We start from the raw sequence: 16,257 nt of genomic DNA, 5'->3' as shown, positions 1-16,257 counted from the left end.
TTTCATCTGCCTGTCCATGGCAGTTATAAAGCATTAAAGTTAAGGCACTGAAGCCCAGTCCAGCAAATTACTGTCGGAAATTTTACCATTTATTAGATGCTTTTAAGAAAATATAGAATTAAAAAAAAACTCACTGGTTTTCCAATTGTACCTTGTATTTTTTATTTATTAATGTTTTTAATAATGTGTAAATATATCCAACAGTATTTAACTGATACAACTGTACAACTGGAGTTTTTCAGGAAAGTATTGCCCTTCTTTCTTGAACTTCTCCACAGATTTTAACCATGTTTTTAAATCAGGTTGTTAATCTCATATTAAAACTCAGCACAAGGTGAGGTGGCAGTGATAACCTCTGGATTAAGATCTGTAATTCTACATCCTGCAAAAAGCTTGCTCAGAGTTTTATGATGAAAACATGAGTTGCATATCAAGTCAGAAACCTTGACTTGCTTGATTCATCTTCATGATGGGTCTGATTGCACTTCAATGCCAGTAGCAGATGCTCTCTACTTGCTCATATTAGTTTGTATCAGTCATGTACAATGATGGTTCGCTAGTTTAGAAACAGTGTTAATCCTAAAGTCAAACATGCTAACAGGGTTTTCAAACGTGAACGTCAGCCAATGAAGATCTCCTCTTACAGGTGGTTATTTCTAAGGAAAAGCCACATACTTTTATAAAAAGAAACAACAAATGTCTAAACAATGAACAATCTAAAATTGTTGCAATAGAAGAAACCGTCTGGAAACATAAACCATGTTTGTGTAGGCTGAAGACTGTGGTTATGAAACCGTGTGTTTGCTGATGAGACCCAGAGGCCTGGTCTTAAACCCCTCAGAAAAACAAAGAAATGTGGACTTTAGGAGGTACAGACAGACCTAGCAGTGCCCACCTGTTCATCAAGAGGAAGCCCGGCAAAGAGAGAACAAAACATTTCCGTCATAAACTAGCAAAGATAAGCCGCCTCCGAGCTCCTTCGGCCATTCATAAATCCCAAGTGGAAGCAATAAAGAGTTTGGCATGAGAGTCTGCACCACACATAAAATCTTCCTATACTATCCTGTTAGAGGAAATTTTTATCATTCAAATGGGAAATCGCACATTCCTACAGTTTGACTCAACATTAACCATAACCTTCTATTTCTGCATTTTATTACACCTGTTAACTATTTATTTATCTTTTCTGTTCATGTACAAAACTGTTTTTATATTACATAGCTATAACGTTCATTCAAGCTTTATTTTTGTTTGTTTTTTTCTATTCTGGTGGTGACCTTTTTGAATGCCAGGATGCATTTTATTGCTTTGACAATAAACACTGAAGCCTTTCATTTGTTTTACCAGTGAATTATACCTAATCAGCAAATTAAAACAGAAAAAATTGAGGGGTTTTGAGAATAAAGTATCTTTGAAACAAATCACTAACCTGATACCCAGAATCCTCCCCTGCTTTGAACCCATAATTTGCATACCAACCTTTTAAGCATGCCCCTCATCCTGTGTGTGATTACTGCACCACTGCTTCCTTTTCAGGACCCAAAAAGAAGACGGAAATGGTCCCGAGAGAAGAGCATCGGCCTGCCCCCAAGCAGGATCTCTCCTTTTCTGTGGGCCTCCCCTGGATGAAGGAGAAGATTAAAACAAACGGGACTTTAATCAGTGGGCTCCGCTTCTCTCTGCTCAGCTGCTGACAGAAGGAGCCCTCTCCAGGAAGGCTGCCTCAAATCAAAGCTTCCTGCTCGCCACTTGCTGCTTCGCCGATCCGTATCACAACAACAAAACCAGCAGAAACAATTATTTATTCCTTTTGATGTGGGTTTTGAAGTTACCCCACCTCTTCCAGTATGCCACCCCCTCCCTTCTTCCTCCATCCCTCCTCTTCCTCGCCCAGCCCCTGCAGCTCTCTGTATCTTTTACTCCCAAAGAAACAGGGTCACAGCAGCTTTTATCTAAGGGAGGCTGCTTTGAAGAGGCAGAAGCTCCAAAAAAAAAGCATTTTCCTCTTGTTTTACACTAAAAAAACTGTGTCATTGTTGAAAAAGTTCTGAATTTCTCCCAGCTTTGTGAGTCTAACTGGTTCTATATACTGGATGGATGGATGGATGGATGGATGGATGGATGGATGGATGGATGGATGGATGGATGGATGGATGGATGGATGGATGGATAAAATGGTGTAAATGTATAAACATAAAAAAATAAAAAGCTAGACTCCACATGTAATATATTTACAAAAACCTACATTTCACAACTTTATCTCATTTCATTTTAATTCAATTCAGTAATACTTTATATATTCCAAATTGTCATCCGACTATCTTCAAAGAGAGGAGCTCCAGTAGCGGTCAGTCTTGCAATACATCTGAAGAGGCCTCTGACTGAAGACTGTTGCTGCATGATAATCTAATAGCTGTCATTCAGGACTGTCATGACGTGCCAGCAGCCCAATGGGACAGAGTGTCACCATGTTCTTGATGACACCATCAGTTGTTGGCAAACACTGCTAATCCACCTCATTTGCTTCTGTCTCTGCACAGCATCCAAAACAGGAAGAAATATGTGTCCAAACTGACTACAAAGAAAAGTAACAGTAGCTACCCTAACATGGTTAAGCCATGAGTGGTGCAATTTTACAGAAAATTTTTTGTTTTTTTAATACTTTTAATGGTTTGTCAGTGGTTGTAACTGTGTGGTGTCATACTGGTAATTTTACTTTGGCACAGGTGACCCAGTAAAACAGGGATTGTGACACCTTCGTTCTACATCTAGCGTCAAATTACTTTGCTCACTTTCAAAGCATGCTGAGACGTTTCACACTTCTTTAGCCAGTCACTCACCTAAATTAAACACTTTGCCAATTATGTCACTTGAAAAATAAAATTTTCTCAAATATAACATGCAAAATTTCTTCCATTATCATATTTGACATTTAAAGACGCATCAATGCAAATTACATCGTAAAGATACTGGCGTTACTGGTGGTGGTCCAGTTAATCCTTCAACATGTAACCTCTTCCTCTCGTGCCATGTGAGTACAGTCTTTGCATGCTTGTGTGTGTTATTTGAAGCATGGGTGTGGTGGTTGCAAAAGCTATGCAAAGGCTTTTTCTGAGGGCAATAAACAAGGTGACCGTAACTGATCTGAGGGGTGCTGCTGCGCCTGCTTCTGATCTGTGCTGGCCTTTTCTTAGATTCAAAGTGTGGCAGTTAAAAGCCATCAGTCAATAGCCCCCAAATGTCTGAGAGCTGCTTTTTAGTGTTCTTTCCACCACAACATCTGCTAGAACTGTTGCATAAGGTTGCCACCTCCCCCCCCCTCCCCCCTTTGAATGGTTTGGCAGAGAAAGAGCTCATCAAACGGGCAGATGGTAATCGTGTTTTTATAATTTGCTGGAAGTTGTGATTCTCTAAAATCATTTATTTGAAAAAAAAAAAACATAAAAATGGAAAAAATGGTAAGTTATTACATGTAATAAATCTCCATGGTTAATTCTGACAGGTCAAGGATATATTTCGAAAAACATTTAAGAGAAATGTGTATGATTTAATTTTAGCTGTCAGCTTGGGCCAAGTTTTCATGGTTTGAGGGGCTAATTCCCACATTTTCACCAGTTTTTAATGAGCTGAAAGATCCCTGGTCTGTAGCTGAGTGAAAGTGGCCTAGAGCTCTGCACACACTGCACCTAGCTAGCAAGCATGCTAACTGAAACCTAGGTGCAATGTAGAGTGGGCAGATGACCTGTGTGAAGAAACTTAAGTACCAAAAACCTTTGTAAGTCTGAGGGAAACTGGCAAACTCCTCATAAAGAGATAATCTGGGTTAAACATAAATATATTATTAAAAATAGAGACTTGCTATTATTTGCAACACTTTGAACCATTTACATAGGATGTCAGCTTCATATCATTTTTTAAAAATGTTATTCTCTCATCAAAATCATACCCAGAGTGCTGCTTTGATTCTTTCATGTATGTTTAAGGAATCATTGAATCTTTTCCTGCCATTCAGGGTACCTAAACACTTACTCATGCGAAGCTCTGTCTTGTTGCACCTCCTTGGAGCTTCAGTCTCCACCCGACAGAGCACTCCACCCATCATCTCCTATTCAGCTCCTCCACACTAGCGGCAGCAGCAAACAGCAAACGGCTGGAGGAACTGCTGAGCTTCTCACACAAACTACTTCTCAGCCCAGTGCTCTTAAGAAAGTTGTTAAAGGCTTAACAACTTTAACAAAAAGGCAGTAGTTTCTTAAAGAGACACAGGCTAATTTCCATCCATCCATCCATTTTCTGAACACCCTTGTCCCTCAGTGGGGTCGGGAGGGGTGCTGGTGCCTATCTCCAGCTAACGACAGGCTAATTTCTAAGTGTAAAATTGCAAAGTCAAATTTCTTTTAAGCTACATTTTTGTATGCAGCATTTTTATAACAACTAAAGGCAACACAGTTACTTGATTAAGTAATAAAATCATGCTGGAAAATACATAATAGCTCCCATTTAACATATTTTAGATGTTATCAATTTTATCAAATTAAATAGCACAATACACGCAAGTAAGAACAGACGAGAAGAGATGAGTTTCTTGATTTTAAAATGAGTTGATTAGATATATGAGGCAATACACAGCCAGCATTTTCTGCAAGCCTAATTATATAAAAGCCTCAGGGCTTGATGCACTGGAAAATCCTTGATAGAACATATTTCAATTAAAGCCTCACAGCCTTGAAGTAACTGCAACACTGAACCCACCAAATTATAACTGGGCTCGCAGTGTGGGTTTGCCGTGTAAATTAGGTCCCTGAATGGTGGTGCAGAGCTTGTTAAGCATTTCATTTTCTGTTTTACAAGTGTCTTTAATTTGCCTTTTTGTCTGCTCTTTTTTCATATTGGCCTTTAATTAAACTCCAGTCAATTACACAACTCCTGAATGACTTTTCAATCCCTGAGCTGGGTGTGGAGAGCAGAACAGTCTGGCAGGGCTAAACGCGTAGCAGCAGCTGACACCCAGACTTTTCCTCTGTTGCTCTCGCATAAAACCAAACCTTTATAGACACATCTTTTATTTGCGCTGGTGTTGCACGAGCGTTCAATTGGGAGTTTAATTATTTTTTTCAGTCTTTTTTAATTGTTTCAGTCATCATTTGGTACTTTTTCTTCACAAACGTAACATATGAGGCTGCTAGTTACGGCACCTTATGGCAGCTGAAGGACACAGTAACATAAACAAACAGCAACAATATCTGCTCTTTTATTAAGAGCAGATGTCTTCTGTTCAAAAGACTGACACCTGACTTTAGTTTTTTGCTCTGAGAGTGTATATTAAAACACTCAAACCCTAAAACTCATGGAGGGTATGCTTTCTTTTTACTATGACTGAACAGTGCAGTGTAACATTTATTTCTACACTTTGAACTTGCCCAAATTTTCATCAATTAAAAAAAATTATAATTATGACACATAAGGGAATTGTACATGATTTTAAAGAAGAAGAAGAAAGATGACTTTTTACCATTGAACAACATTTCAGTTTTTCTTCTCCTTGATCAAGGTACAAGACTTCTGGTGCGTCTCTGGTTCAGTGTCGGAGTCATTTGACGCAAATAATGCAACATTTATAGACCGTATGTAGGATTCACAGTTTGCTCCTTACTTTACTCCAAATTCTTGAATGGTTTTCCTATACAATCCTGTTGCTGGTGCATCTTTTCCTTCCACTTAACTTTCCAGGAATATGTTAGAACTTTTTTACAATATTGCAATATTGAATTTTCTAGCAATTTCTGTAAAACTAAAAGACGTGAAAATGTTTCCCTCCATGAATAAATCTAAAAATATATGAGTATACCTTTCTGAAACTAGTGACAAACATTTTTCATGCCTTTCTAATTGTTTGAGCTGTGATTGCATCGGTCATGCACTCTATATGTCTGATATTTTTTTGAAGAATGGTAGAAAAAAAACTCTTGTAAAAAGAAAATTCTAAAAACTTCCGTTTCCACTTCGTACGTGACCCAGCAAACATGCGGAAGTGCTCTGGTCAAATTTGATCAAAATTCCACTTTAGGCCTAAAGGGAAAACAAATGCGGTGGAAAACTAATGCGAAACATAAACCTGGACAAAGCTTCCCCACATTAAAAACTGTGGTGGCAGCATCATGCTGTGGAAATGCTGTTTTTTTTTGTTTTTGTTTTAAAGTAATTGAAACTGAGTTGGAACTCCAAGATCCTGCAGAATATTAATCCTAAACAATGAGTGATGGCCCAGTCAAAGACTAGACCTAAAACCATCACATTTGTCACTTTATGGAAACAACATATTAAATAAAGAGTATAAATAAGCATAAATGAGGGTTTGAACAAAAATGGCATCTCCTGTTATTTAAATGTAGGCAGCAGGAGCATCTGAAAAATGTTATTTGACAGCACTGGCAATCGTGCTGTATCCATATCAGTCACAGTTATACTAATTGCAGCAGATGTCACAAAGAAATCTGTTGCAATTAGAATGTAAATCTGTCACCTGTTTAGATATAGTGAAGCATTGCTTTTTTTTTTCTAGTTTTAGCATTTACTAAAAATGAAAAAGCCACAATCTAAGCTCACTTTTTTCTGTGAGGTAATATGTACATTTTACCTGCATATATAATTTTGATTAAATTCAACCTCTCACTCATAGTTGTATGTTGATCCACAATGTAAGACGATAAAATGCATCATTAAAATCTCAAGATTAGAATGGCATTCGTGTCAATAATGAGTGCATGCAAACATCTGACCAACACTATATGGTTAAATTGAGCAGCATGAATCTCTTTTTCCTCTGAGATGGCATAAAAAACCAATAAATGATGAGGTCAGTTTAGCTTCCAATTAATGTATCGTCACTGTTGGTTAGATTTTGCTCTACCAAGCCTAACTGAAATGCCAGCTGCACAAACTAGAATGTTCCTTTAGATAACGACTAAGAATAAACTTTATTCTTCCTCATCACCACTCTGTGCTGACAATTTAGACTGAATTGAGTCATACCCAGAGGGTGGGGGGCATTGAAATTAGGTCTTTATCTGCACAAATACAAAAGAACTGACAGCCATTTATCTGTAGATTCTCTAGAAGAAAGAGACGAGCCAACTGAGGTGATCTGTTCCTATTTTTTATTTATTTTCCTTAACTTAGCGAGGCACTGTCTAAGCCGGCGAATCCTTTATCTGCCTTTCATTAGCGCCTCGCTTGCCCTTTTAGTAGGCAGTGTGTCTGGGAGACAGTCACTTTTTTGCAGCCTGTGATGTTTCTGCAGATTACAGAGGGCCTTTGAAGCCACCACACTCCTCACTGCCAGGGCCTCAGACAGGCCCATGCCATCTGTCAGATTGACGGCAAAGCAAAGGAATGAGGCTGAGACACCCTCTGTTGATCCGCACTTTTGTCTTTCATGTGCCACATTTGGATGTGGCGCTGTGGCCACACCTTTGTAAGCTGCTGCTGAGATCCGCTTGAAAGGCTGGCCGCCGGAGCACACAAACACACACCCACACCCACAGAGAGCGGAGAATAATGGTCCTTCCTAATAACTCTCACCTGTAGGCATCAGTCTCCAAAATAAGACCATTGTTGTCATTCTCCTCATAGTGATTTCTGTTTCTTTAACTTTTTCAAGGTCCTGGAAACTTCTGTCATGTGGACTTTTATGCCAGTGGAAAGGGTGTGATTGTTCAGGATAATAAAAGTTTTTGCCTTAAAGACAAAACTGCCAACTAGTCTACTCTGTCTCATGATAGGGATTTTTTTTTCAGCAGGTTGTCACTTATTCAGCAACATAATTTTTGTAACTCTCAAGTAATTCATTTAGTTCCAATTTTCTATAAGTAATAATTTAAGAACTTCTGTTGATATGAAAGGTTTTTGATTGATAAAACTTTGTAACAGTTTTTGTAGGTTTACTTTTATGTTTCTACCACTGTACTCGCACAGCTTTGATCAAGTACTGTCCAGATATGTCAAAAATGATTTCCCTTACACTCTGAAAACTCCTACACTAAAGAGAGACAAAAAGAGAGAACATTAAAGCCTTCATGTCTGGTTCAAATGGCCAGAAGCATTTACAGAGGTAAAAGCATCAGAAAAGATCAGTGCCCTGACACAAAAGGAGGTTATGTGATGGACCAATTCAAAGTAGTGCATAAGTACAATGAAAAGATAAGTGTTCGTTTCTTAAAAATACAAATCTTATGTAAACTGCGGAATATGTACTCAGCACTCTTTACTAATACCTCTAAATAAAATTCAGTCTGACCAGTTGCCTTCAAAAGTTATTGTGGTTAATTTAACCTCAGTGTAAATGCAGCTCACCTATGGAGGCCTTTGATGTTTGTAAGAAAATATTATTGAACAAACCGCATCATGAAGACCAAGGAACAATAATAAAGTCAATCACACAAGTAGAATACCACCTTCAGATATGCTTTTTGTAGAGCAAAGCAGCCCTGGCACACGCAGGCAACCATCTTTTTGATACGGTGTGACCGGCCACCTGTTCAGGCTGTACCCCGCCTCTCACCCTCTAGGCTCCTGCCCCTCCATCATCCTCCATTCATGAAGTCGGTAAAGAAAATGGAGGCTGCAGGCTGCAGCTGATATGTAAAAAAGTGACACAGATTACTCCTGACTTCAGGATACCTCCTTTTCTTAAGCATAGAACTTGCATAAAATCACCATATAGTCCATGCAGCATAGAAAACAACAGAATTAGAATAGCTTTATGTTCATTTTCCAGTTTTATAATGTTTGGTTAGATATCCAGTGTGAAGTGTTTATATTTCGTTAAATGCCTAATGGTGTATTAAGTCATTAGTCTGCTCAGTTGCTATGTTTCAGTGGCGCTTTAAGGCACAATAAAAACACATGTTCTGAGATGCCTTATTTATAAGAACCATGCTGGTCTATCCATCTCCTTTGAGGAGGTACAGGTCCCTGATAAAGCTCTGAAGTAGAATGAGATTACAGGCAGCGTGTTTCCACCTCAAACAGTGCCTCTCCCTGTGTCGAGACGATAAACTCTCTTTGGGTTTGCAAAGACCATTTCCCAGCCGCTGTCTTTTGGTTTATATGAACTTTTCAAACGGCTTAGGATCTGACAGAGGATCATCACCAAGCTCGCAAGCTTTGAACGCACCTCCCCTGCGTACTTTTTGCACCCCAGGACCACTGTCTTCAGAGGCTTGCAGAGAATAAAGACTCAGATCGAAATAAGGCCCCCTACCCCAACCTCTACCTACTTTTTCTGCCACCTTGCTTGTCCTGTTTTATGCTGTCATGCATGCACACTGTGGATTTTAGGGCACGTGTAAGCATTTTTCGGGTATATGCCCCGTTAAACATAGAGAAAGTCAACTTCCTGCAATCGTCCCCAAAAGAGTTACACATCAAAACAGCTTTCTTTAAAAAAGAAAAAAAAATCCCCATTACAATGAAGTTTTCAAAGCAGAATAATACATCAAGCACTCCAAAGCAGAGAGTCACAAACTACAAAAACATTAAGAAAGCTCAGTGAAATATACATTAGAGCAACTGGATCAGAGAACACTGCGGATAAAATTGGAAAAGGCACATGCTAATAGGAACGCACTGAGGAACTTCAAATAGCTAAAGTTGGGTTGGGCCGCGTCTGTCGTGCTGATTTGAGATCTTTCCGTCTTCTGCTATATTTATTTGTCCACAGGGGTCCAGTTTAGGGTATTTTGGGGTATAACAACCAACAACCGTTTTTGCAGGCATTGCAGCTCAGCATGGATGGTTGCTGACGCCCAAAAATCATACCAGATCTTCAGTGGCGTACCTTCATTGGTTATCAGAGGACCGGACCGCCACGCTGCAGAGTCAGCGGCGAGCTGTGGAAAAAAAAAACGACGATCCAGCCCAACGACATGAAACGTTTCTGATTGCAGATAAAAATAGAGTCGTCACGCACGCCCAGAGCTTTGACGGGGATGAGTGAGTGATGCTCAAAGATGTTGGCATGACAGAATGGCAGGCGGGAGAAAAACACTGAGGCAGAATGATTGGCTTCTCCTCTTTGATGTTGCTGTCTGGCTTACTCGTGACGGTTGGTTACATCTTCAAACCCCTTCTGTGCTGACAGTTGTAATGACCCCAAACATTTCATCTGTCACATCTGAGCGGCGCTCTGACAATTTCAGCTGCAGAGAATCTTCTTCTGTGGCTAGACTCCATGCCACGTTCTCACATCGATTTAAAAGGACAGAAGTTATTAATGTCCATTTGTCACGGACTGGTGTAATTATCCAGCAGAGTAGCTTTTTACTTTAAAAAGGCTGAAAAGATACGCAAAGAACTGTGACAATGTCCAAACTACAAAGTGAAAGAGAAGACACGGACAGACGAGATTTATAATAAGTTAGTGTGAGGTCAATACAGTTCCTTGGAAAAGTATCGTTTTAGCAAAAGTCTGAAACATTTTGGTCTACAGCCCTACATAAAAATAACTCGTATGTAATCACTTGGGTCTTATCAGTATAAATACATCCATTCTGTTAAGGCCTCATTGGTTTAATAGAGACTATTAGTGAACAAACACCATCATGAAGACCAAGGAATGCAGCAGATGGGTCAGTGAGAACGTTATGAAGATGCTTAAAGTAGAGTTAGGTTATCAAACAATATCCTAAACTTAGAACATGTCAGAGTACAGCTTTATACATCATATGAAAATGGATAGAGTATGGCACAGCTGTAAACCTAACAAGACACAAGCATCCACCTAAACTGACAGGTCAAATGAGGAGCATTAATCTCTCATGATGCGTACTGGTTTCTCAATTGGTGACTGCATGATGTTTTTATGATGTAAAGCACTTTGAACTGCCTTATTGCTGAAATGTGCTGCAGAGATAAATTTGATTGATAATCTGAGAATCATAAGGGTCATAGTTACTTTGGAGGAGTTGCAGAGATCCTCAGGCAGGAGAATCTGCTATTAGGCATGAACTCCACAAATCTGGCCTTACTGACAGAGTGGCAGTATTGTTGGATTTCTGAAACTTAGTGACTGTAATTTCCCTCTACAACTTACAACAAGTCAGATAGGGGACACAGCAAACATGTTAAAGGAGGCGCTCTGATCAAAAGAGACTAAAATAAGCATTTTGCCTAAAGGAGATGAATACAGAGTGGTGGCACTATCATCATGCTCTGGGGATGAAATGGTTTACCTAGGAGCCTAAAGCTTTAACTTAAATATAACTAACAATTCTAATTTTGAACAAAAGATATTTCCCAATACACATCCACCACAATTTTGTTTGTTTGGTTCACACAGTCCATGTGTGGAGCAGATAAACTCTTTAAAGCCAGCCTTTGTTATGCCTATTTGTGATTTAGTTGTGTTGCATGTTCAAAGGCTAAACCATCCCAGCTCCAATCCCATCTGCAGAGTGGGACGCCATTTCTCATGGTTCTGTTGGGACATGGCTTTCATGTGGAAATGGTCTTCTGGTCCCCGCCGCTCCTCTGTTGTGACAGAGGATAATGAATTTCACAACATCTGCCATTTGTTAACCCTGTTTGGTGTAACTGAGCCCTTTTTAATCCAAGGGCTTCCAAGACTTGTGCAGCTTCGTGACTGGACCGGAGCAGTTGGCTCTCATGACCTCCTTGGAGCTGCAGAGCGGATGGATACTGGATGATAGGTTGCTGTAATCAGACTGATAAACTGCTGCGGTTTTACAGTGTTGAAGGACAGATTCTTTAAAATGACTTTCCTCCACCTCAAAGCCATACGATGTGGTTAATTATTAGAATAATCTTAAACGTCCATGATCAAATGTTACTTAAATAATATTTTCAGATATTAAAGATGAACACACCACTGCAACACAGAAAAAATATATTAAATTATAGCAAAAGTGCCACTGGTGATTTTGTCTAACATATATATATAAACATATATACAGTATATATATATGTTTTACATTTATTCATAAAATCCCATGTAATCAGAATAAAATATTTGTACATTTTTTTTAACATATTTCAGTTTGAGGTTACGCTGCCACTGCAGTGCAATACACTGCAAGGTGACGAAACTATACAATTCTGACTTTTACTGAAAATTATACTGGGGTCAAAATAAATTTGTAAAACTGGAGTTAATGTTGAAATAATTTATTTATTTTACTTGTATGCAACAGCAGTAAATTTATGCTTTATTTTGTTTTCTTGTGTTTGACTCCATTGAAACTTGTTCCATCTGTCTGTGGTTGGACTAATACATATTTAGTAAAAATGGTCCAAAACGGCTTGTAACCAAATATGTTATCTTTAGCATAGAAAAAATGTCATTTTCTGAAAAGTTTGATTGTTGAAGAGAGCAATTGTTGCTTTTGAAATAATGCAATATTGTACAACAGATCTATGTATTATTGATTCGATATTGTGCATTTTGTTCCACACCTCAATTATAGAAAAGACACATTTAAACATTGACTAAAAATATGTAATCTTTCCATTGGATGACTATGCTGAATCCTAAACCATGTTATTTATTTCATTTTGTTTGTTTTTAATCGTCAATTCATTGTGTCAGAATTCCCAAAATTAAGGTAAAATCAAAATATTTCACACGGCACAAAGTTTTTCTTCTAAATGCATCATTTGCTTTCGTAAGTTCGCCACACTGCAATAAAAATTGTTTGAGCCGGAGTTAACGATCCCTCCACTCCAGCAGTCTGGTTCTGCAGATGAAGGATTGACACTCTGCTGTTGCAGTACCAGAGAAATCTTTTCAAAGTTCAAAGTTCCTTAGTTCTCTTTGCATGAAAAACTTTAACTTCCCAAAACACTGAACTTCCTCTCGATAGCAACAATTACCTTCACAGGAGTACACATACAACTTCTGTTTCTCAATGCAAAAACATATGAATTCTAGGTTTTTACACGTTTTAAGGCAGAACAGAGGTAAAGCTGAGGTGATACAGATGCTAAATATTCAGGCCTAGCAGCTCTGCTAAACTCAATTAATACATTTTAATATGCTGCTCATGCAAATAAGGGGATCATTTCTCTTTAATTTTGTGTGTGGCTCCAAATCCAGGCCTCCATTGGTTAATAAATTTGATTTCCATTGATGATTTTTGTGTGATTTTGTTGTCAGCACATTCAACTTTGTACAGAACAAAGTATTCAATGAGAATATTTCATTTATTCAGATCTAGGATGTGTTATTTGAGTGTTCCCTTTATTTTTTTGAGCAGTGTACATGCTGTATTAAACAAAAAATAACTAGGATAATAAATAATGTAATCAGTCCAGTTATAGAAATCATTTACCAACAATCACAGCATTCTACTGAGTTTACTCTATGATGGGTTTTTTCCATGATGCTCTGCACATCCACTTTTACTTGCTGTAACTGTCAGCTGCTATTTGAATGTGGTGTGAAACTGTTTGTAGGTTCTTCTACTTTGTCTGCAAGCTAAAGTGCCTTGTAATAGTTTGATACATTCCAGTCAAAAACCTCACCATGTTTTATTTTGACTGTATTTCACAAATAATTGTGCAGTTGTGAAGTAAAAACAAACAGAATACACCCATTTTCTCTCTTTTTTTATAAATTAAAATCTAAACCAGCATGTGATAGGAAGGTGGTGGTTGACTCATGCTGTGGGATGCTTTGTTGGTCGGAACTAATCGGAACATGGAGAAAGTCATGAGCAGGGCAAAACTGAAAGAAGATCTGTTAGAAGTTGTAAAAGAGTTGAGACTGGGACAGAGGCTCATCTTTCTGCAGGAAAATGACCAAAAAGATGCAGCCAGAGGTGCGATGAAATGGTTTAGTTCAAAATATATTAATGTTTTACAATAGCCCAGTCAAAATCCAGATATTAATCCAGTTAAGAATGTGTGAAAAGACTTAAAATTGAATGCTGTCCAAGCTATTCAGATTACTTTTCTTTGTAAAAAAAAAATGCATTTGTTTCCTTGAAATTTTGCACTAGTTACTGCTTGTCTCTCTGTTGAAAGGTCAATATAGCACATTGAAGTTTGTGGTTGTAAGGTGGCAAAACAAAGCAAGAAAAAGTTCAAGGGGTAAGAAATGCATTGCACTGTATTTGTTCTTCCAGTGTTTGCTTCATCAGAGCACCAGTCAGATGTCCCAGCTGAGCGTAAGGAATGCGGTCTGAAACATTCTTCGCGACACAGATCAAGACATAATTTGCTGGGGATGGGTTTGCCCAGATACGAGACTGAAGCATCAACAGACTGTCAGAATCACCTTTTCATCTGCAGGCAGGAATGGCTGAAATGGTGAATTCAGGCAGTCTTCTTTCCTTTCAAACCGTCTGCCCCCATCCTGTACCCTCGTCGTGAAACCTGGAATGTGCTTCAAAGAATGTACACTATCTTTCCTCCATGAATAAAACATCTGTCATTCATCAGCCAGTACAATATGTGCCGATTTAACAGAGCATAACAGCTCCGCAAGGCAGACAGACAGGCAGGGAAGCTCCAGACTCTACAGAGTCCTGCGAAACACAAATCCAACAGAGTGTCATTTGTCTGCCATTGGAGATTACACTGGCTAATTTAAACATGATCCACTGAATGTATTTACAACTAAAAGCTATAAAAAAAGGCCACCAATACAAACGCATGTTTGCTTTCATACCAGGAATATTAGAGAAAGGCTACCTAAAGACAATTTCACACCTGTGCTGCAGCCCTGAAATTTTCATGACACTTCCTAGAGCTTGGAGGGTGCAGGAACGCAGCTGCTCACATCGAAACGAGGGAAGTTTATGAGGCTTTTACACCTTGTTTTATATTAAGAAATATGGAAATGATGAGCTCATTTCCATGACTGTGAACTGAGAAGTTCTGTGGAAAGTTCCTTTGATTATTATTGTTTCTTTCTGCTTCTTGAATTTTCTTGCTTGTACTAAAATTCCTTCAGTGTTTTCCAAATCCATGGGTTATTTATTAATGCAAAAATAGTCTTTGTTATTAAAAAGTTGTGAGCCTTTATGCACCGTATCCCCTTCCCACACAGACAGAAAAAAACAGAACCATCTAAAACACTTTCATGGGTTTCATCTGGGACATCTCTTGTCCTTCTTTCTGTCCCTTTAATGTGGGTAAAACTGTGCCAGAAATCTTATCACTACCTCTACTGCTTTAGGTTACTCATCTAGGGCACTAAGAAATTCATTTTATTCTCTTCTAACGGTTTATTTCTTCTACTGGATTTCTTTTGTTTCCTTTTGAAACAAATGCTTTTCTAGAATTTGGAGTTCAGATAAAATAAAACAAAAATATGCATGAAAAATTGACTTTACAATGACCCGCACAAAAAATATCAATAACTGATAAAACAGCTGCATTTAATCTCTTTATAATTGGTTATTTTCTTTTTACTCCCAGCTTATTTCATTTAGAGACTGAAATTTTTGTCTTTTTTAATGTAAAATGGCAAAAGCTCAGCCCATTCGAATGGAGAACACTTGTGAACAGCAATTTTCCTCACTATTAATTCTTGATTGGACATGTATTGAATGCATCCATACAATTCTCTGTTGTTTCCAACATTATCAATTCAAAATTAACTACCTATAAATGCTGAACAGTAATTTCCTATAAACTAATTGAGCTGCTTGAGTCATCACATATAAAAAGGCTGACCAGTTGTCAAACCCTGTGAATTTCATGCAGTTTTTTTGTCATTCTTTCCTGAAGATATTTTGCAAATTGAACAATTTCTTCCAAGTGAACCTCAGCTTTCACTGATTAGAAGACGTGTGGGGATTATTAGTTGTGAGAAATGCATCAAAGCGACTGAGAACAAGTCTAAGATTTGTTTTGTTTTTTTGTTTGTTTGTTTGTTTTTTTTGCCGTTTTTCTATAAAAGATGGATTTGTGGAGTGCTTGGCCAATAGCTGTCTGAAAAATACTTTTGCAAGGTCCTGCACATGTGCAATATAGTTGTCTATCCTTGTTCAAAATCTCCTGTAGGTTTACACAAATCCCAGATTTTAAATTAAAGCGGGATTAGGTGAGGAGTGAAGCCTATCGACATTAATACCAAGCCTGAAGCGCCCTCTCCTGGCTGCTATAGTGTACAAACCGGCGTGTGATCTCCGCCTTGCCGCCAGGTGGCGCTGCAGTCCGCTGTCTCTCACCATAATGCTTCCGCTAACACGGTCTTCTGAGAAGAGTTAGCAGCCGGTGGCTAATATACAAACA

The 16,257-nt window shown here is 38.4% G+C and overlaps 1 long non-coding RNA gene across 1 annotated transcript; it reads right to left on the bottom strand.

Annotated features, from left to right (window-relative positions):
• Positions 1-13,526: 13,526 nt before the first annotated feature.
• Positions 13,527-16,249, bottom strand: LOC103138069 (uncharacterized). The gene is made up of 2 exons (XR_001662115.1): positions 16,139-16,249; positions 13,527-14,543 (listed from the first exon to the last, which is right to left on the bottom strand). It is a non-coding gene; the product is annotated as an uncharacterized LOC103138069 (long non-coding RNA).
• Positions 16,250-16,257: the final 8 nt, after the last annotated feature.

The sequence above is a fragment of the Poecilia formosa genome, unplaced genomic scaffold (assembly GCF_000485575.1).
Source record: "Poecilia formosa unplaced genomic scaffold, Poecilia_formosa-5.1.2 Scaffold46, whole genome shotgun sequence".
Taxonomy (NCBI): Eukaryota; Metazoa; Chordata; class Actinopteri; order Cyprinodontiformes; family Poeciliidae; genus Poecilia; species Poecilia formosa.
Note: the sequence above shows the minus strand (reverse complement) of the source record. Positions and strands in the feature narration are given on the sequence as shown.